Source organism: Acomys russatus, chromosome 17 (genome assembly GCF_903995435.1).
Source record: "Acomys russatus chromosome 17, mAcoRus1.1, whole genome shotgun sequence".
NCBI lineage: Eukaryota > Metazoa > Chordata > Mammalia > Rodentia > Muridae > Acomys > Acomys russatus.
The window spans coordinates 34,031,595-34,053,934 of record NC_067153.1 but is presented as its reverse complement, the minus strand read 5'-3'; the positions used below and the strand labels follow the sequence as shown (position 1 = coordinate 34,053,934).

The window sequence follows — 22,340 nt, the reverse complement described above, 5'->3', positions numbered from 1 at the left end:
ACAGAAGCCCTACAGATGAAAAACCAGAGACAAGACATCCAAGGGCCTGAGAGTAAAACCAAATACCACTATAATGTACTAATATATATACATATACATATATTTATTGATATGTGTATTTGTGTGTACATATATGTATGTACGTATGTGTATATATATATGTATATATATATATATATATATATATATGTATATATATATATATGTATATATATATATAAAATGACTCCTTATGACATTCTGCTACACTCATATATCCGTGCCTTGTCCAGCCATTCAGCCACCACCAAGAAGCATCTTCCTCCAGCACATGGGAACAAATATAGAAAGTGACATATCTTGTAACACTCAACCTTAAATGCTGTGCTCCCAGGAAATCCCACCTCTCAGGGAACCTGAAGAGTTATAACAGCCAGCGTTATAACAAGCCCCTCTAAATTGACATGATCAATTCACATATGAACTCATAGAAACCGAGGTAGCTTACACACGGCCTGCAACAGTCTGCACCAAGTCCTCTACATTTTTTTTTAAGTGGCTTCTACTTTAGTTTCTTATTCTTTAAATAGGATTCTGGAATGTGGGAATGTGTTGACCTCTGATTTTGGTGCCCCACTCATGTTATTTGTTTGACTTTTCCTTTTATTTGTTTGACTTGTCCAACTCTGATGTGATAGATTTTATCTTATTATATTTTATCTGTTTTATTAATTTCCAGAACCTAAGAATATTAACCAAATATTATATTCATCAATACTATGATTCATAATCAAATTCCCTTCCTTTACATGCATTGTGCTCCTACATTTATTATATCATTTCTTGTTATTTTAGGATTTTTGCATATGAATTATTTCAAAATTTTATTTTCTTTTGACAACTCTTAAAATTATATATATATATATATATATATATATAAGAAATGGGCTGAAAGAATGTCTTCTATATGATTTTAAATATTTCAGGAAAAAAATTGGAAAGTTGATGTTTATAGTAACAGAGGTTTATATTACAATAAATCAAGCATGGCTTATTTACAAGGGGGGCATGAAATATATCATAATGATTCAAGATGATGTGAAAATATGACACATGGTATTATAGACATAGATAAGTATATAAATATTTTAATAATTGTATCAATAGCTCAGATTAATAAGCTAAAGATTCAAGTGAATATAATCATGAGACTTGTTACATATGGGTCTATGGTAAAATATGTTATTATAAATGAAAATGGAACAAATAGTGACACTGTTCTTACAACTGTGCCTTAGATATTTATAATATTTCACATTAGAGATTTGTCATCCTAATATGGTAGACAAAACCATATATCTTAAATGTTCAAAAGGTAATTACTGTTTATGTAAACACAAATCTATGATAATTACAAAATTTTGAAACTATGTGATGATACATTTATGAGAACAAATCACTGTTAATAAGCAATGATCGTCTGTGATACATCCCCTGGATGGGGAGACCTGGTGGCACTCAGAGGAAGGACAGCAGGTTACCAAGAAGAGACTTGATACCCTATGAGCATATACAGGGGGAGGAGGTCCCCCTCAGTCACAGTCACAGGAGAGGGGAGTAAGGGGAAAATGGGAGAGAGGGAGGAATGGGAGAATACAAGGGACGGGATGACAATTCAGATGTAATATGAATAAACTAATAAAGTATATTTTTTAAAAAGTCAAATTCAGCAGGTTAGAAACACCAATATGAAAATATGATCGTAGAGAAGTGAAAAATAATAGATGGATGAATTGGATATACATGGATGTGAATATAAATATGGATAAAAATGTAAGCAGCCAGTCAGAAGTTATTTCTTCACCTTCTCTTCTATTATTTGAAGCACCTACAAAGCTTAGAAAGACTGTCGTAGAATGCCTCTAATGGCCAAATACATTTTGCAAAGGAAGGCACTTCTCTGAGGCTTAAGCTGTGATTAGACATGCAAGTCTTTCCTATGGCATTGCAAGCTTCAGTGGCTTTGTGGCATTAGAACAGAGGCTTGGTCACTTGTTTAGCAGACTCTATGTTCAAAGATGTTACTTTAATATTCTTAATAAGGAGCTCATTACTAGTATTTTCTTGCAAATATTCTAAATTATGAATTTACTAAGAGTCATGAAGGCTCCATGTGATCAAAATGTGTCAGTCACAGCTTTGGCTTTTTCTCATTAAACACTTTTGAGCTTGGATTATCCAGGTTTTTCTGAACCCTGAGAGTTACACTGAGGGTAAAACTACCAGCTAATGGATAAAACAATTTTTTTTTTCAAAAATAGTGTTACAAGGTTTCATCAGCTCACGGTGTTAAGACAGGCCATTTCAGTAAACAATTTTTCCCAGTGAGTATGACATTTGCTCTTTACGGTTAATATTATGCATATGTCCCAGGGTATAAATAATGAAATATTTAAAAGCCAATCATTTCAATTTATATTTGTTCTTCTATGAATACATTAGAATAACCTTAATGGTTCATTTTCCTTACTTTTTTCTAATTTCATTCATAGCATGAATTGATCTTTAGGGCTACAAATGTCCATAACTCCAAAGGCAAGCTCCACCAACCATTGGGAAAACTTAAACCATAATGAGTTTATGCTACACAACAAATGGCTGAGATTTCACATTATCTTAAACTGTCTTCACCTTGCATACTCCCCTACTAATGAGCCTATTTTTCTAAGCTTTAAGACTTTTGAAAAGCAGTAGACTGTGACAACTAACTCATATACTAGCATTTATAATTAGAAAATGAATTAGCTTATTAGCAATTTGATATTAGTCAAGTAGCTTTAAAATTAAATAAAAGAGGTTATTTCTAAGCAGTATCTCACAGTTATTATAAAAGAACGGTATCAAACGAAATTTATAAAAATATGATTACTGTGCCTGACTGGTGCTCAATATTATCATCATAGTTTTTCTGATGTTAAACTCACCCAATATTTATGTTAATAAGCTCATGCTCAGTAAAGAATCTTCCACATGAATATAATGAGCATGCATGCATGTGTTTATTCTATTCTTTACTATGATTGTTTATTATGATCAGTTCTTTCAAGTTCCTGTGCCTTGACTTTCCCATAATGATGGAATACAACCTGAAGTTGTAAGCCAAATAAACCTTTTCTTTTATATGTTGTTCTCATCAGGGTATTTTATAATGCAATACGAAAATAAAACAGATAGAAATTGGTACCAAGATTTGGTCTGTTGCTGTTATAAACACGGCTGTGTGGGTTTTATGACCCTGAAGCAGCAATGTGAAAGGAATGTAAACGTCTTTGAAACTTTGGCCTAGAAAATACTTTATAGTATTATATCATTTCTGAATAGCAATACTTTGATTTCTCCCTTTCCAATTTGCATCCTCTTGAACACCTTTAGTTTTCTTATTGCTCTAGCTAGGACTTCAAGTATTACGTCAAGGAGATACTGAGAGAGTGGGCAGCCTTGCTTAGTCCCTGATTTTAGTGGAATTGCTTTAGGTTTCTCTCCATATAATTGGATGTTGGTTATAGGCTTGCTGTTTATAGCCTTTCTAGTGTTTAGGTGTGTACTCTGTATCCCTGTCTCTCAATGACTTTTAACATGAGGGAGTGTTGGATTTTGTCAAATGCTTTTTCAGCATCTAATGAGATGATCATGTGTTTTTTTTTTTCTTTCGGTTTGTTTATATGGTGATTACCTTGGTGGATTTTCATATATAGAGCCACTCCTGTATAAACTCTACTTGATTATTGTGGATGATTTTTTGGGGGTTCTTGGATTTTTTTGAATATTTTATTGAGTATTTTGCATCAATGTTCATAAGGATAATTGGTATGAAAATTTCTTTGTTTGGTTTAGGTATCGGAGTCACTGTGGCCTCAAGAGAGCCAGAGGAGTCAAGGATACCACAAAAAGACCTAGGGTAAACTAACCTGGACTCATGGGGAAATCACAGAGATTGAACCACCATCACAAGAGCTTGCATGGGCTGGACCTAGACCCACTACATATATGTAGAAGATGTGCAAGTTGGTTAACATGTGAATCCCCTAACAATGGGAGTAAGGGCTGTGTCTGATTCTGTTGCCTGGTTCAGGATCCCTTTCCTCTAGCTGAGCTGACTTCTCAGGCCTCAGTGTGGAGACAATGCTGTGACATGAGGTGCCACGATGGGTTGGTAGCCCATGGGTTCTCTGAGAAGAAGAACATGGTGTAATAGGGAGAGGGAGAGGGAGTGTGAGGATGGGCCTGTGAGGAGAGGAAAAGAAAGCTTTCTGTGAAACAAGGTACACTATCATCTGATTGAAGCAACAGCCTACAAAATAAGAAGGAAGTTTTACCAGTCAAGCATCTGATAGAGAGTTAGTATCTATAATATACAAATAGAAAAATGAGGGGGTGTGGGAAAGATTAAGCTTTGTCACAGGTGGGAGCAGTCTTGGCGGGCTTTACCCTTGGGGCACCCCATGAATACCTTGTGACAGACTGAGTGGAGCCATCCTGGGTCTGGAATTCAGGAAGCAGACCTGGGAACCCCACCTGGACTATTGTCTTTCTAATGGACCCTCACCAGGAGAAGGAGCCGGTCCTTCCCATGTGACTCAGGCAGTTGGGGAAGAGAGAATTAGAAAGTCGGCAGCAGAGAGAGCGTGAGGGGGGGGGTGGGGGGGGGGGCAGCGGACCAGCTGGACCAGCACGCAGGCCAGAGAGACACCTAAGGACCCGTCCTGTGGAACAGCTACCAGAAGGTTCACTCTTTTGTCCCTTTAACCTTTTTCCTTCTTGTATAAGCTAGTTGGGTTGTATAATAAAGTTTAATTGCTAAGAAACAGAGTCAACAAGGGGGGGGCAACATGAGCATCAAGAAAAGACACTTGGCCATGTTCCAGCGGATGGCCTTACACTCATGTATACATGGAAAGCACTAATTAGACTCTCAGGGTTATTCCATTATTAAAAGATGGCATGAAGTTGGCAGGGAGATTTGTGGGAGAGAATAAGGATGATGTTAGAAGGAGGACTGGTGGTGACTATGATAATAATACATTGCACACATGTATAAAACTCTCAAAGAATACATTTAAAATATTACATTAAAAAAGAAGGAAAAGAAGTAAACAAATTTTAAAATAGCATATAGAATCATAAAGATAAATCTCAAAAGATGATTCTCATATGCCGGAAAAATACTTTTCGAAGTGTTTAATCCTTAGCTATCAACAAAATATGAATTAAAACTACTTTGATATTCCATCTTATTTCAGTCAGAATAGCTCATCCAAGACTACTAAAACAAATGGAAACAGATGATGGTGAGGAAAAGGAGAAGGGGGAACACATTAATTGCTTGTGGGAGTGTAAACTGGCAAAGTCATTATGGAAATCCTTATGGAGTTCCCTCAAAGATCTGAAAAATACATCTACTCCAAGATCTAGGTGTACCACTTATAAAAATATATGCAAAGAACTCTACATCTTACTACATAACGGCTTGTTCATATGCTTATATTGCTGTTCTATTCTTAATAGCCAGAAACAGGAAACAGCCTTAACTAATATTTTAATTAGGTAGCTATTTATAAATATAAATATTTTCTGACATTTCATAAAACAATTCCAAAGAATAAACCAAAACAATTTAAGTGTACAGATAAAAAACAATCCTATAAGGACCTACCTAAAGATTCTGGTTAATCATTGCATCTAATTTCTGTTTCAATATTATTTTTCCTGGCTAAATTTAACAAATTTCTCATATATGATTGTCTCTTTCTAAAAATTAAATTCTAGTCCATGTAGTTTTTAAAATTTTTGAATATAATCTTTGAAATATTATGTTTATCTTCTTTCTATAAATTAGTGAACACATCACCATATAAACATATTAGTCTTGTCGTATTTTAGTTTACAGTTAAGCACACTGTATTGAAATAGAAATTCACCATCCTATTCAAGTTGAAATGTTTCTGTAATGAAAAAAATAAGGAAAACAAAACCGATTTTTGTCAGATCAGAGATATTGTAACTAATGAAATAATGTTTAATGCTTTCAGTTATTAAGTTTCCTCCATGGTGTCAAGTGGGCAACATGTTCTTAAAATTGCATAACTTATTAGATTACACATGACTTTACTTCATTACCCCATTTTAAAAATGGAGGAAAAAGGCATACAATGAGAAATTTATTGTTAAAAGACATATAACAAATACATAATAAAGTTAGAAATTAAAATCTTGTTCCTTTGGCTTTTCTGTGCACTCTATTAGCTTTGCTGATTTCAAACAAGTGCACAGGTTTGTCCAAATGATTCTAACACTGGAAGTTATTGTGAGCGCTTTTAAACTAGTCTGTGGATCTGTCAATTAGAAGATCAACTTGTTATGAATAGATTCAATGAGGGAAGAAATCAAATTTTGTGGTTTATGTATGAAATGGAGAACAAGAAAATCAGAAAAGTCAATTACCTATTGTTTTAAGAAGTCTTGCTATGAAAACTGAGTGTGTAAATGACACCCACTTTGATGTAGGGCAAGTCTCACTGCACGTTTCAAATGTAAAAAACAAGCCACTTGGCTAAATGTCCTCATTTCTGACACACACAAAATTCTGCCTAAAAACGGGCAAGCTTAGATGCAGGCAGAGTCAAAGGACACAGTCTGGCAAGACAAGGTAAGTGAGTCCTCAATCGTTCCTGCCTCATGAATAAGTATGGCAGAAATATTGGGCTAGAAGGCCGAAGATGATGCTCCAACATTACAGAGAGCATTGGGTGACTCTTCAGGCAGTAAACTGTCTGAGTCATTTTTTCTTTTTCGACACTGCCAAACCTGCACTACCAGTTCACTCAGGCATTTAAATTTTATTCCTCCTCAAGTTTCTGAAGGGGGTTGAAGACTAGATAGTTTAGTTTTACAGTCAAGTTTAGATGGTTAGGGGATAAAATCATTTTAGATCAAGATAAATGATTTAAGTTAATAAAGATGAAATATGATAGATATTGACTTTCATTCAGAAATTTAGACCCAACAAGATAGGTAAGATGTTTACTTCAAGTTTGACGAATACAAATAGACAAATCTCTAACGAATGTAACATTTATATGACTCATGATTGTCTCATGGTTTTCCCTGTTGTATGTAGTTTGTTTTATTTATGTGTAATAAAAATAAATGTATATGTTTAAAAAAAGAAAATGAAATTCTAAACACTAATTCCCTTACAGTAAGGAGAGTCACAGAAGTCATGTTTTTAAAATATGTCATCATTACTGATTATAACAAACTTATATTCCCTGATGTTATGCACTGGTTTATGTTTTACACATTTAAGTTACAAATTACTGGGAGGGTGGCCTTAGTTATATCTTTACTGTCCATAAAGCTTGGGAGGGTAAGTCATTTGCTGCTTTCTGTTTGTGAAGTAGAAAACGTAGAATTCCAAAGATGTTTCTCTGGGTCTTAATTAAGTGTTCCTCCAACATCAGACTATTAATATCACAATTTAGATATAACATAGGAGAGAAATTGCATCTGGAATTATATATACAAAGACTGAAATTTTCTTAGCAATGGAAAGTTGCCTGAATTATGATAATGTTCAAAGGCAATTATACCACAGAGATTGAAAATAATTCTATAAAACAAAGTTAAACTAACTAAAACTGATCATTTTAGTAGCTTGGAAAATTTTTGGACAATAGAATAGCAGAAAACTGATACATTTCTCTCAACTATCAAGTAAATATTTTCAGTAATAGTATGACCAGATTATAGAAGAGAATATGCCACACAAACGATGGAACAGACCGGAACAGAGAGCATGAAGGGTATACTCAGAGGGCCTTGTTCCCTTGGTGTCTCCCATACTCTCTAGCCCCCTGCCTTGCAATCTCTTTGGGATTCCCTGAGCTCTCAGGGGAAGGATGTGATGGAATCCTCCCATTTAAACTCTCTCACTTTCTCAGATGCTCATTCATTCTTAATCAGTGAAGATGACAACACATTTCAATAATGAACATAGTACACTGATTCAAAGGCTGAGTAGCTTCTTTTAGTTTGACTCTATCATGAATAAAATTTCTGTAAACCTCTGTATGCTGACCACGTGTCCCATGCCGGTCTGACAAACTTGTCTGTGAGCTCTTCTTCATTTGTTTTTGAGTGGAAGTAGACTTCTCATTACTGCATTAGCTATTAGAGTTGCTGCTGTATTACTTCCAATATGGTGAAATGTTTGATGAGTAAAACTTTAAAACAGTGCTTTTTTTTTTTTTTTTTTTTTTTTTTTTTTTCCATAGGTAACTTCTGGCTGTGTGATTTATGCCCACCTCAAATTTGTCATTTCCCTTGCTAGTCACTAAAGAAGCTGAGCTGCAGATTGCGTTTCCTTGCCCAGCTAATAAGCAATTTCTTGTTATGGAAATGAGTTCATGTGTTGATCTGTTTTTCACTCATTACTACTTTAGTCAAAAGAAAGAATAACACTTTGAAAATGATCCTATGAGGTCATTCTGGAATTGTTCACCAATGTTTTTATTTCAACCAACTGTTTCATTTAGAAAGAACAGTTAAGTATTTTTAAAGTATATTTGATAAGGTACTATAGTATCAATCATAGAATAAATGAAAGGAAACAGCAACACTTTCATGTAAAAGGCTCACAGTCTCAATGCTGAATGCTTGCTCACAGGGGCTGAAGCAGCAAGTGCAGTGCCAACGTGGTCCGCACCAGATCTTCTGAACATGTATATTATAATTTTAGCTTAGTAGTTTTATGGGACTTCTGACTGTGAGAACTAAGGAGTCTCTGGCTTTTACCCATGTTGAGTTGCTGTGTCCAACTGTGATATGAGAGTTATTGAACATCTTATTATATTTTATTTTGTCATGTTTGGTATTTACTCTTAGTAGCCTGTTGTATTCTAAAGAGAGACAGGAGAGGAGTGAATCTGGAGAGGAGGGGATTAAATTTAATTTTGTGGGTTTGTAATAGAATGGCAGCCACAAAATTGAGATGCTTTTTGGCATGGTAAAAGGTTTGGTTAAGTAGCTCTTAAAGGTCCATATGCTTAAGGATTGGAGCAATGGTAGCATTAAGGGTAGCTTGGTAAGGCCTTAGGGAAGCCCTGGCTTATTGATACACTTTAAAATATGCTTTCAGGGTGTAGGACCCAGCCTGTCCTTTTTGCTTTCTGGATCCTGAGATAAGGGGTTAGGTTTTTAGGTCTAGATAGATATTTTAAGTTGACAATGGCAAGATGTGATGGAGATTGATTTACATTCAGAAATTTAGACGAACCAAGATAGAAAAGATGTTTTCTTCAAAGCTGTCAAATAAAAATAGCCAAAACACTTTGAATGTAACATTTATATAATTCCTCATTGTGTCATGGTTCTTCTTACTATAGGTAGTTTACTGTATATATGTGTAGAAATAAAAATATATATGTAAAAATTTTAAAAATATTTTAAAAAGAAACAGAAAGACAAATTAGAAGTATTCTTACTCAGTGTTGATCTAGAGCTCTGTTTTAATCTAGAATTATTTCTTTGACACATCTTTATTTCCAGTACTCAGAAGACAGAGGCTGGTGGATCACTGTGAGTTCGTCAGCCTGATCTACAATGTGATTCCAGGACAATTAAGATAACACAGAGAAACCCTGTCTCTAAGGAAAACAAAACAAAACCAAACAAAGAAATGCTGGTTATTTCTATTAGCACTAATATGGACATAATTGATTATGTGTATATAATATAGTCATATATAAAGTTAGTTTGTAAAGCAGAGCATGAGAATATAGGAAATTCCACTTGAACTAAAATTCGAGGTGTTGACTACTATAATAGCATGAAATGAAAGGCAGCTGTACAATTTATTACTCATTTTGGTTAACTATTTCCAATGAGCATATGTAAAATAGAAATGTCACTCTTAAAATCAGAGAATATTATGTTGAGAATAGGTGAGACGAGGTCTTACAGATTGGGTCATATATCTTAAAATAATTATCACAATAAAAGGGTATTTTTTTCTGTAGCAGTAGTTCATATTTAATGTTTTATTAATAACATCTATCAAGGGAAATATGACTGAACTATAGCTGATTCTGACATTTTTAGTTTGACTTTTTATTACCACAAGTAGGAATATGTTGCGAGGTATATGTAATAACAGCAATGTATTTATTTCAATGTTTAAGAATATCATTAATTTTAAAAGACTGATTTCTGTCTTTGTAAGACCGTTCTATTTGGTAGAGTTATAAGTAAAACCATAATGATCCTACTTTGTAAGATAAAGCTAAATGTTTAAGCTAGTATATTGTAAGGGTTGATACTTATTATTAAAAAACAATTATATGAATGTAAAGTGATTTTATCTTATCTTTTTAATCTTCACCACAAAAATTACTGTAACTTTTCACAAAATCAATATGAGGTTTTTACAATGAATTTTTAACATAAACTTAATAATCCAGATGTATTTTCTGTCTCAAGCATTTGATGTAAAATTAAAGAGTTTTTAGCATTTCAGCATTCTTGAGAGAACATGTTGTCCATAAATGTAGCCAAAAATCCATATTATATATATATATATATATATATATATATATATATATATATATATATATATATATATATACACATACATGTGACAATTTCATTGTATTACTATGTATGCTCAATGTCTAAAACATCTTTACTGCATTGTAAATAAGAATGGTCCAAGAAAACTCATTATTTGCATATTTGGTGAAACTGATTCAGAAAGATTAGGAGGTAAGACCTTGTTGGAGGTCACTGAGGTCAAGCCATTTACTCTTTGTTCTTTCTGCCTGTTGCTTTGAGACAAAAGTTAAATTCTCAGCTACTGCCCCAGCAACATATCTGCCTGCCTGCTGCCATTGTGCTTGCCATAGTGATCCTAGGCTCACCCTCTGACCAGTAAACCCCCAATTAAAATCTTTGTTATACAAATTGCTTTGGTCACTTTTTTTTTGTCAGAGCAATAGCAAAGTTAGTAAGACATGCATAAAACATGACTCATCCATAAAATATTTGTCTTGAACATGGTCATTTTTACAATAATCCTTTCAATTAATGTTGTCTTAAAACTACACATGGTTTCCAAAGGCCAGTAGGTATACTGATATGAATCATTGTCTTCTGCCTTTGAAAGCTTTAATTTTATTTATGGTTGTGTGTGTGTATTTCTGTGAATGTATGTTTTTTGTGTGTTGGTACCTACAGAGACCAAAAGAAACTCTCAGATACCCTGGAGTTGGAGTCAGAGGCAGATGTGTGGCACCCAACACGGCTACTGAGACCAACCTTCTGGGAGAGCAGTAAGTATTTTTACCTCTTGCTATCTTCCGAGCCTTATTTTTTCTTGGTAATAGATTTTATATTTAATAAAATGATTATATAATAGTACGATCAATAAAATTTATCTGACTGTATATTTGTCTGGTTTCAGTAAGTCTTCTGTGCTGAGGATTTAGTTGAAATGGATAATGCTTTCAACAGCATAGGTGAGGGGCTTACTTCATATTTCTATACTACAAACATAACTAAAATAATAACAATATGGCTAAAAACCTGTTGTCTTCTAAATACTATTTTTAAACACATGAAGGTATCTAACTAGTAAGCAAACCTCCAATTTACTTAAATTCAAATATCTGTTGGATGAAATTCTGTATTTTTTGAAAAAAAAAATTAAAAATGTGAAATAAAATTTTATTACCTGTAGGAGTAAGAGTATTGGGAATAATATCTGAAATGGTGCCATGGGAATCAGATATGAGTATCCTAGTGGAATATACATTCAGAAATACTGGGTTAAACAGCTACTCTTATTTGTTTCTTCCTTAAGAAAAGTATTCAATAAAAAACATAAGTGACTTTTTCCATATTATTTTTGATTATTTCATATTATAAATATGAAAATGAATGTTTAGGTAGAGTGATTTTCAGAAGACATGTCACTAGTCAATTATAAACATAAATATTGCTTGCTTTTTGAACATCAGATTTGTTTTACATTTTGCTGTAAAAAAAATAATCCTAATGCATGGAACAAAACGTTTGAGCCTACTTATTGTTATTTTGTTCAGTTTTCACTATGTTTTGATGTTTTTTTGGTAATCATTTTTTTTTTTTTTGACAAAAGTCATTTCAATTATTCTTGGCTACATGCCTAATATCAGCATCAAATAGTTACTTCTTGGGTCCTTTCTTTTCTTGGATCTGCAAGAGCCTTTTATCTAAGAAAAAGTTTCAGAAAGCCTGTCTGCCCTCGAGGGTGATCCAATCATTAATTTGAGTCTTCCAAAGGGAAAAATGGTGTCTAAAGGGAAGAGTCATTAACTGCCTAAGGTGCATCACAATTTTAATTGACTATTTTTCTAACTCATTTGTATGGCCAGTGGCAATGCAGTAAGTCTTCAGTAAATTATAGTATTGAGAATGTGGTTACTTTCTACAATGTAACAACTTTTTAAAACTTGTTTAGAGAGAAAATAAACATATTTGGCCTCAACTTCTGTATTTCCTGGGGTCTGTATTATTTACCTTGCTAACAATAAACAAATACTTCTCCAGTTTGTGGGAGTTGCTAACAGTCCAATAGAATTATAAAACCATCTTACTGCTTTATGTTTTCAAGGAGTGGTTATTTATATTAAGTATGCAGTTTATGTACAGGCACCTGCACACATCTATGCAGTTGAACCTTTGTATTTCTTAGATGTTTTATTGTCCCAAGTAGATAATCAGAACACAAGGACAAATTCCAGCTTGGAAGGGAGAAATCTTCGAGCCAGCAAATTATATTGAGTTCTATCACTCTCAATCTAACCTTTATGGCAGCCTAGAGACAGGAACATGGAAAGAAATGCCATTGAGCAGAGTTAAATCACCAAAGTGTGTGGTCATAAAATGTCTTATGGACATTTGTTTCTATCATCTAATAAGTCATTCAGATCTTCTATAATACTTTTCATTGGGAAGGTGTTCCCAACACCTCGTTTTACCTACAGGAAAGGAGAGAGGTGATTTGTTGACATTGACAAGAATAGAAAATAAAATGAAGAAAGAGTTTCATCAAGAGGATAAAAGATACCTGCGGAAAATTCAAGGAGCAAAGGATAGAGGAAGGCTGATGAGATAAATCATGCAGGAAAAGAATGGAGAGCACCTGAGGAACATTCACGGGGCACGACTATGATTTTCTGAAGAAGGACGGGAAAGGCGGAGGGTGGGTTGTCTGTCAGTTATGAAAGTGTGAACCTAGACTCAAAAGTTTCTTTTCCTTCTAATTACTATGCTTTTATTTTTTTCCCTTACTCTGAGCCATTTGGATTTGTCAAGAATCCACCAAGTTAATATAACAGATAGCACATTGTCATGAAATATATTGTACTTGTTTTATTTTAATTTTTTAAATTTACTTTTAAAATATTTTAATTTAAAATGTTACTAGTCTTTTTTTGTCACAAGAATAATCATCTTAGGTTTAATAGATAGATATAAAGATATGGTAAAATAGATAAGTTCTTGAAATGCCTCAAAGATCTACAGAATATGGGATTCAAAGATGTTTTTACTATTTTAAAGATTCTTTGACAACAAGACAGGTTAGTTCCTGGCAACACCAAGGCTACCTAAAAAAGAGGATGAGCATCAATGAATCTCCTTAGAGATGGCTTCAATTGTGGCAAAACAGGCACTGGGCAAAATGTCCTCCTTTCTGCAAGAGACAGAATTCTGCCTAAAAATGGCCAAGCTTAGATGTAGGCAGAGTCAATGGCCACACTCTGCCAAGACAGGGTAAGCATGTCCTCAATAGTTCCTGCCTCACAAATGAGTCCATCAGATATACTAGGCCAGAAGGCTGAAGATGATGTTCCAATGTTATAGAGAATTTTGGGTGTCCATTCAGGCAGCAAATTGTCTCTGTCATCTTCTCATTTTGGAAGCTGCTAATCTGCACTCCCTGTTTATTCAAGTGATTAATTTTATTCCTTTTCAAGTCTCTGATGATGTTGAAGACCAGATACTTTAGTGTTATAATTAAGCTTACTTGTTTAGGGATTGAGATGTTCTTGGTCTAGATAGATGTTTTAAGTTGGTAATGACAAGATGTGATGGAGATTGATTTACCTTCAGAATTTTATATGCACCAAGCTAGGAAAGACATTTTCTTCGAGGCTATCAAATACAAACAGCCAAAACACTAAGAATGTATCATTTATATAATTCCTGATTGTGTCATGGTCTTTTAGACATAAGTAATTTCGTGTGCATGTGTGTGTATGTGTGTGTGTGTGTGTGTGTGTGTAATAATATAAATGTATATGTAAAAAAGAAAATAGAATCATCTCTTATATAAATCATACTGACCACAGTTTCTACTCCCTCCATTCCTCTTTGCTTGCCTCATACTGGTCCTTTCACCCAGATCCTCTCCTCTCTGTCCTATTCATAAAATAGCAGGCCTCCAAAAGACCATAGCCAAACAGGACAAAACAAGATACAGTCATATAAGACAAAAGCCTTCATATTGAGACTGAACATGGCAACCCACCAGGAGGAAAAGAATCACAAATGCAGACAAAAATTTTAGATACATAGTTGCTTCCCCTGTTAAGGGTGCCTCCAAAGCACCAAGCTAACAGCCACATACCAGAGAATCTGGTGGTGCATATCTCTCTCTCCCCCTGTGTGTGTGTGTGTGTGTGTGTGTGTGTGTGTGTGTGTGTGTGTGTCTGTGTACATATGAACATGAGGGCAGGTGCCAGTGAAGATCAGAAAAAGGCATTGGATTCCCAAGACTGAGCATTAGAGTCAATACTGAGCCTGACAAACATTAGGACCTGAACTCGAGTCCTAAGCATTCATTACAGTACTTAGAAAAAAAGTCTTTATAAATAATTGCTATCATTATAAGGATAAATAGCATTAAAAGAATTTATCTACAACAATAATATATTTTATATATTAATTGTGACCCATCACAAAAAAAAAAAAACTGTGGAAGAGAATAATTTTGTTGAATAAATAGTGAGAAAGAAGTAGTATTCTTTATATAAAAAGTTGTTCAACCTACAAGTAGAACATTATGACTGGTGGATCTGGGCCCAGGGGTCCTGCTCAAACTATGGCACCAGCCAAGGACAATACGTGCAGTAAACTTCGAACCCCTACTCAGGTCTACCCAATGGACAGGACATTCTCCACAGTTGAGTGGAGAATGGGGTCTGACTTTCACACGAACTCTGGTGCCCCATATTTGACCACAACCCCTGGATGGGAAGGCCTGGTGGCACTCAGAGGAAGGATAGCAGGCTACCAAGAAGAGACTAGATACCCTATGAGCATATACAGGGTGAGGAGGTCCCCCTCAGGCACAGTCATAGGGGAGAGGAGTAAGGGGAAAATGGGAGGGAGGGAGGAATGGGAGGATACAAAGGATGGGATAACAATTGAGATGTAATATTAATAAATTTATAAACTATATTAAAAAAAGAGTTGTTCAAGTATTCATTTTGTTAAATGTATTTTCAGCTTAATTGTGACTGCTCAAAAGTAGCTATCTGGGAGACAAAATGTACTGAATTGTCATTTTTTGATTCCTAAAAATATATGTCAAGTTAATTCTTTATTTTTTTAACCAAATGAACCAAAATAAGCATAGATGCTTTTACAGGTGACAAATTGTGGGTATAATTATAAACTGTAATATTTTAACTACAGACAAAAACTAAATATGAAGTTATTTTCCAACATTAAATAATCAAATATTTATGTAGCAACAAAATTTATTCACAGGCTAAATCAACACTAAATATATGTTCATTACAATTCAAACTGTTTCTCATTGAAAATCAGTATTAGAAAGCTACCCATAAAGAAACAGTTGCATCACAAATATTTGTCAAACACATATCATGGGTATTTTCTATACTTGTATTCAATAATATCAAGATCATCAATATAATACAAAGCAAGGAAAGTATTTTAACCAGAATTCATAATATATATTGAATACATTGGCTAGTTACTACATCTACTCTAAAATAAAAAGAAAAGACTAGAAATATGGCTAAGTACTTCAAATGTTGACAAACACATACTGATCAGAACTCTACACAATGGTAGTGTAGTGTACAGTTTTGTTTATCAATTTGTTCATTCTTTTATACAATTAAAAATATTTCTCTCAATTAATTATGTTAAAAGGAAAACATGAATAGCTAAATATTAGGCGATGAGGCTTCCAAATATGTGTTATAGTTTATGCGTTTTGTGAGTTAGTAAATTACTTTGAATTTTTGAGTTACTATGTCCTGGTAATGTTTCAACATTTTAAAAGTTCAAAACCCTTGACACAGGTTCACTTAACACACAATTTGTATCACTTTTTTAGCAGGACTTTTCAAATCTTATGAGATATGAATAAAATTCCTTAAGTGTTTCCACTCAAGGTATATTTCATTATCATAATTCTAGTTACTTCTTTCATGTAATTCTACAGACTGTTCATTATCCTAGTTTCCAATACATGGTACTCAGTTATCAGCCTGTTTCTATGAAATTTGTTCTTTATTTTTTATATGATGTTTTAAAAAGTTAAAATTGCATGTGAATATGATTTATTTTTCTACTCTAAAAAAAGAAAAAAGAATGGAATATAGGGAATTGACACCTGAATCATTAAAGAGGATAGAAATTAATTGTTGTTCTAGTTTTGATTTTGGCATGGATTTATGTTACGTAATAAAAAAGTGCTTAAAATATACTTGATAAGTAAAGTGTAAAGCCTAATGTGATGCTATAGATCTTCAAAATGGCCTTTTAACTACATAGACAGAAGTTTGTTAGGATGGATATAACTTGTGCCTGGATAATCTCACTGTGTGATACAATTTATTTGTAATAATTTATTTGTAATAATTTATTTATTTATTTATTTATTTTTATGCACATGGCAGTTTTGCTTATGTCTATGTTTGTGAGCCACATATTCACCAGAATAAGGTGTTGGACCCCCAGAAACTATAGCGACTGATCATTGATAGCAACGATGTGGTTATTGGGCACGAACTGAGCCTTCTGGAGGAGCAGCCGTTCTTCTTGACCACTGAATCATCTGTCCATCCTCTACAACAACATTTTAATAAAGCCTAAAGTTTTGTTTTGTTTTGTTTTCTAGTGAGCAAACAAATAATTAGTTTTCTTTTAGAAAGCAATGAAAATGTATCCACAAGATCTGTTGAGTAGTGTCCGTGCATCTTTATCCAGAAGAGCCCCAAACTTAAATCATCCGAATGCTCATTTATAACAAAATAAACAGATAATGGAATATAGTGTTCCTCACGAAAAATGAAGCATGTTGTTGATACACATAATAATGTGAATAAATTTCAAAATATATTGGTCAGTAAAAAAAAAAGACCAGAAACAAAAGAAATTGTTCTATTCATTCATTCATTCATTACATGTGAATATTTAGAAAGACACTACACTAGTCCATGGTGAAAAAAATATACAATTGTTCTTAATGAAAGTATGGAGATTGTAATGGATATTCTAAAAATTGCAGGGATGATCAAAATGTTTTTATTTAAAACCTTGTGAATTATATAGGGCATAGGGATAAAGAAACGGAGGAGAGAGGGAAGATATACAGAGAGAGAGAGAGAGAGAGAGAGAGAGAGAGAGATTTGTGGTAGAAATGCAATGTTAGGATAAGGAGGAATTGAAGGAGTTATGAGTGATAGATTTGGTCAGAATACAATGCAGATGTTTGAAACTCAAACAAAAAGTTAAAAAACAAAAAACAGATTTCTCTTAACCAAAAAGCAAATATAAACACTGGAACCATAACATTTTATCCTTCCATACACCTTGCTTGAAGTGAATATAAATATCATTATTAACTTCTGAAACCTTTTTTATTAAGAACATGAAGATTATAGATTTTACACCTCAGCAGATAATTTATTCCTGATAATAACATAAATTTTATTTTGTTTTAATTGTGTTTTGGACACACCACTTTTGTTATTGGAATCACTGCTTCATATCCTTTCACTTTCATCGTGTTTGTTAATTATAGTGAATATCTTCCATGATTAATATAATTTTGGAGCTTATTCGTTTCCATATAACTGATTTTATATAGAATATCTTTGAAATGTATTCTCTTATATTTTTCAAGACTATATTACTTTGGCATTTCTTACAGCAAATACATAACTTTCAGTTTAAACTCTCTATTTGATACCTAACAACTTGGTCCTTTATGATGAGTGCTGTGGAATTATACACATAAATTTTTAAATAACATAAATTCAGTAATTTCAAATGACTGTTGAATATCTCAAAGCACTATGTTTTCATTTTATAAACTACTAAAAGAGTATACATTATTATCTTTTAGTTTACCCAAATTTACATTCCTTCTCAGTCTCTTTATTTTTCTCTCCTATCTTTATCTGCTTCCTCTGTCTCTCTTTATGTGGCTCTGCTGATACCGAAGTCTTTAACATACTTTCGTTTATTGATGCATGTGTTCTTCAAAAGAATGATAGAAAAGAGTACACACTGCAAAGCAATCTGTTATCAGGTCTCAGAACAAAATTTAAATGAAGAATTTACCATTTTAAAATAAATTGAAGTAAATATAAAAATATTTCACAAATATAAATATCAAAGTATTATCACACTTTCCTTAAAGGTATTGTATTCGTATGCTCTACTTCCTTTAAATATTAGCAATTTGCATTTTCACCTAAAATATTTCTTAAAATGTAATAGGGTTAAACTGTGTGTGGTGATATTGAATATTACATAAATATATAATTGCTGGATATCTACTATCTTAAAAAATTCCCTGTGTTGATAGTGAGTTTATGCTAGTGCTGACACAATCTATTTTTTTTTTATAAAATAGATTATATGCTTCTTTCAGATTATTAAGTATAACAACGTGAAAAATTGTGACAGTAAGTAAAGACTGTTTTCCTCACTGATGAGAAAATTAGAGAACAAAGGACGTCCATTGGCAATACACTAAGGAAAAGAACTCTTCATTCCACATGACTCAGTGCTCAGGGAACAGGTCAGACTAGATTACAACAGACTTGAGTGCCAGAAATTTTATGTAGTACAAATCAAGTTGTTGGTAATAGCCCAAATTATATCACCTTTCTTCTGTAAAACCCTGATACAGTCTTGGCTTGTCCTAAGCATCCATGCTAAGGGAGGTACTACCAAGCCTCCTATCATCTTGTCCTATTCCACCTTCTGTTTATGTGGTTGACCTAGCTAACTACTCAGTACTAATGATGTCATGGCTATGGGTAAAGAATCTGCAGTCACTAATTTACTAAACCAGCATAATCCCTAGAGAGAAGCATGGGAGAATAGCAAAGTAGAAAGATCCAGAGGGTCCTAGAAACCTACAAGTAGAACATTATGATAGGCAGATTTGGGCCTCAGGAACAGTCATAGGGGAGGGGAATAATGGGAAAATGGGGGGGGGGGAGGAATGGGAGGATACAAGGGATGGGATAAACATTGAGATATAACAAGAATAAATTAATAATAAAAAAAAAAGAAATATCAAAAGCTACACCCATCTTCTTCTCAACATGAGTGCCCAGATATTAGCTGAACAAGAATGCCACCAGAAAAATGACAAGCTGGACAGAAAAAAAGACAGAAATTCCCAAACTACAAGAAACTGAGAGCCGGGCGTGGTGGCGCATGCCTTTAATCCCAGCACTCGGGAGGCAGAGGCAGGCGGATTGCTGTGAGTTCGAGGCCAGCCTGGTCTACAAAGTGAGTCCAGGATGGCCAAGGCTACACAGAGAAACCCTGTCTCGAAAAACAAAACAAAACAAAACAAAACAAAACAAAAGAAAGAAACTGAGTAAAACTGGAAAGCAGAGAAGTGGCCTTTGAATGAAAAAAATAATAATAAAATAGCTGGGGTTGTGGCACATACCGTAATCTCTGCAATCAGGGATGCAGAGGCAGCAGGGTCACTGAGTTTGAGGCCAGCTTGTTCCACAAAGCAAGTTGTCACAGCCAAGGCTACACAGAGAACAATGTCTAAAAAAAAAAAAAATCAACAATAAATAAATATATAAAATAAAAAGAGGAGGAATACGTCTACTCTTAGAATATAGAGATTGTTATGGTAGATAAAAGAGAGAAAACAGACAGAGTGAAGAGTCCCAGATGAACATGCTCATCTATTAAGAACATTATGATTTGTATATTTTTATAGGGGATGGGGATAGAAAGAAGGGAGGAGAGTAGGCATGGCCCATCAAACTATACTGGACCATCAGAGGATAGATGGGGAGGAAGAATTGCTGACCAAGAAGCACCTTCGGCCAAGAGGCCAAGAGACCAAAACACCAACAGCCAAACTGGCTAGATTATAGAGATCAGGCTGGGTGAAACAAAGTAGAACTCAACTATTGGGAGTGAGAATTTTAGGGTAGGCGCAGTGTGCGAGATGGGAAGTGCAGCAAGGAGGCACAGGTACTGGGTACTGCTGGGATTACTGTCCACTGTCCACTTTGGAATTTTAATTAGGCAACTCATTTAGCCATTGTCCTGGTTTCTGAGACCTAACAGCCATCCCCAGGAAGATTACATTGATTGTTTTGTGCTAAATGGTCAACACTGAAAACATACATACTGATAAGAGTATGTGGATTTAGGAATCTATATGTATATGCATATAGATTCAAATAACAATTAGAAAATAAAACAAGGTTACAGCCCGTATTGTCCTTGGCTGGTGCCATAGTTTGAGCGGGACCCCTGGGCCCAAATCTGCCTATCATAATTTTCTTCTTGTAGGTTTCTAGGATCCTCTGGATCCTTCAACTTTGCCATTCTCCCATGCTTCTCTCATCTAGAGTCCCAATAGGATGTCCTCCCCTCTGTCCCAGTTTCCTGGTTAGTAAAGACTTTCATGGACATGCCCCTTGGGCTAATATGCAGATATAAGTGAGTATATACCATTTAACTCTTTCTGCTTCTGGGTTAACTCACTCACTATTATTATTTCTAGTTCAATCCATTTGTCCACAAATTTCAGAAGCCCCTAACCAGATCTAGCCAATGGTCAAGACATTCTCCACAGTTGAGTGGAGAGTCGGGTCTGACTTTCACACGTACTCTGGTGCCTCATATTTGACCATGTCCCCTGAATGGGGAGACCTGGTGGCACTCAGAGGAAGGATAGCAGGCTACCAAGAAGAGACTTGAAGCCCTATAAGCATATACAAGGGGAGGAGGTCCCCCTCAGTCACAGTCATAGGGGAAGGGGGTAAGGGGAAAATGGGAGAGAGGGTGGAATGGGAGGACACAAGGTAGGGGATAACTATTGAGATGTAATATGAATAAATTAGTAATATAAAATTTAAAAAAAGAAAAGAAAAAAAATCCAGAGGTCATGAATTTTAAGGAGAGCAAGGAGGGATATAGGTGTGTTTGGAAGAAAGAAAAAGGAGAAAGAATTGTGATCAAGTTTTATTCTCAAAAGTAATTAAATAAACAAATATGTAATCTGATAGCTTGTGAAAATTAAATTATGTGTAAAGAATTTCTAAATAAAGAGCATAACGTATCTCATATTATAAAACATGTAAAATAAAATATGATATTTGACAAAAACTGCCAGTTGATGAATATTTTAATCAAAGAAAACAGCATAAATATTTAATTAAAAATAAATTACATGACTCATCAATAACAGCCAAGAAGAGACTTGATACCCTATGAGAATATATAGGGGGACGTAATCCCCCTTAGGAACAGTCATAGGGGAGGGGAATAATGGGAAAATGGGGGGGAGGAATGGGAGGATACAAGGGATGGGATAAACATTGAGATGTAACAAGAATAAATTAAAAAAAAAAAAAAAGAATAATGATATACATACAAAAGGTAATAGATATCCAGACAGAAATAAGTATCTATCCAACATAGGAAGGTATTAAATACCTACATTAATTATATCATTAAGTATACACAATTGAGAAATAACCATGTGACTAATAAGATTAAATGAAAATAAAGTATATAAATATGTGTGTGTGTGTGTGTGTGTGTGTGTATTTTTCTTTTTGTGCAATGTTATCTGAATGAAGCTAGAGATATCTGAAACAACTAAGAGATAAAGTCATTGTATTGTATAGTAAACTGGTTAAATTAAGTACAAACTACCATCTTAACCAAATATAAGATTCAAGAATATTTATGCTTCTATGATGTTTAATCACAAAATAATTATG

General features: G+C 34.1%; 1 protein-coding gene across 2 annotated transcripts in view; it reads right to left on the bottom strand.

The window, feature by feature from the left end:
• Positions 1-22,340, bottom strand: part of Csmd3 (CUB and Sushi multiple domains 3) — a 1,090,370-nt gene that overhangs the window by 941,729 nt on the left and 126,301 nt on the right. The gene's annotated exons all lie outside the window — the stretch shown is intronic.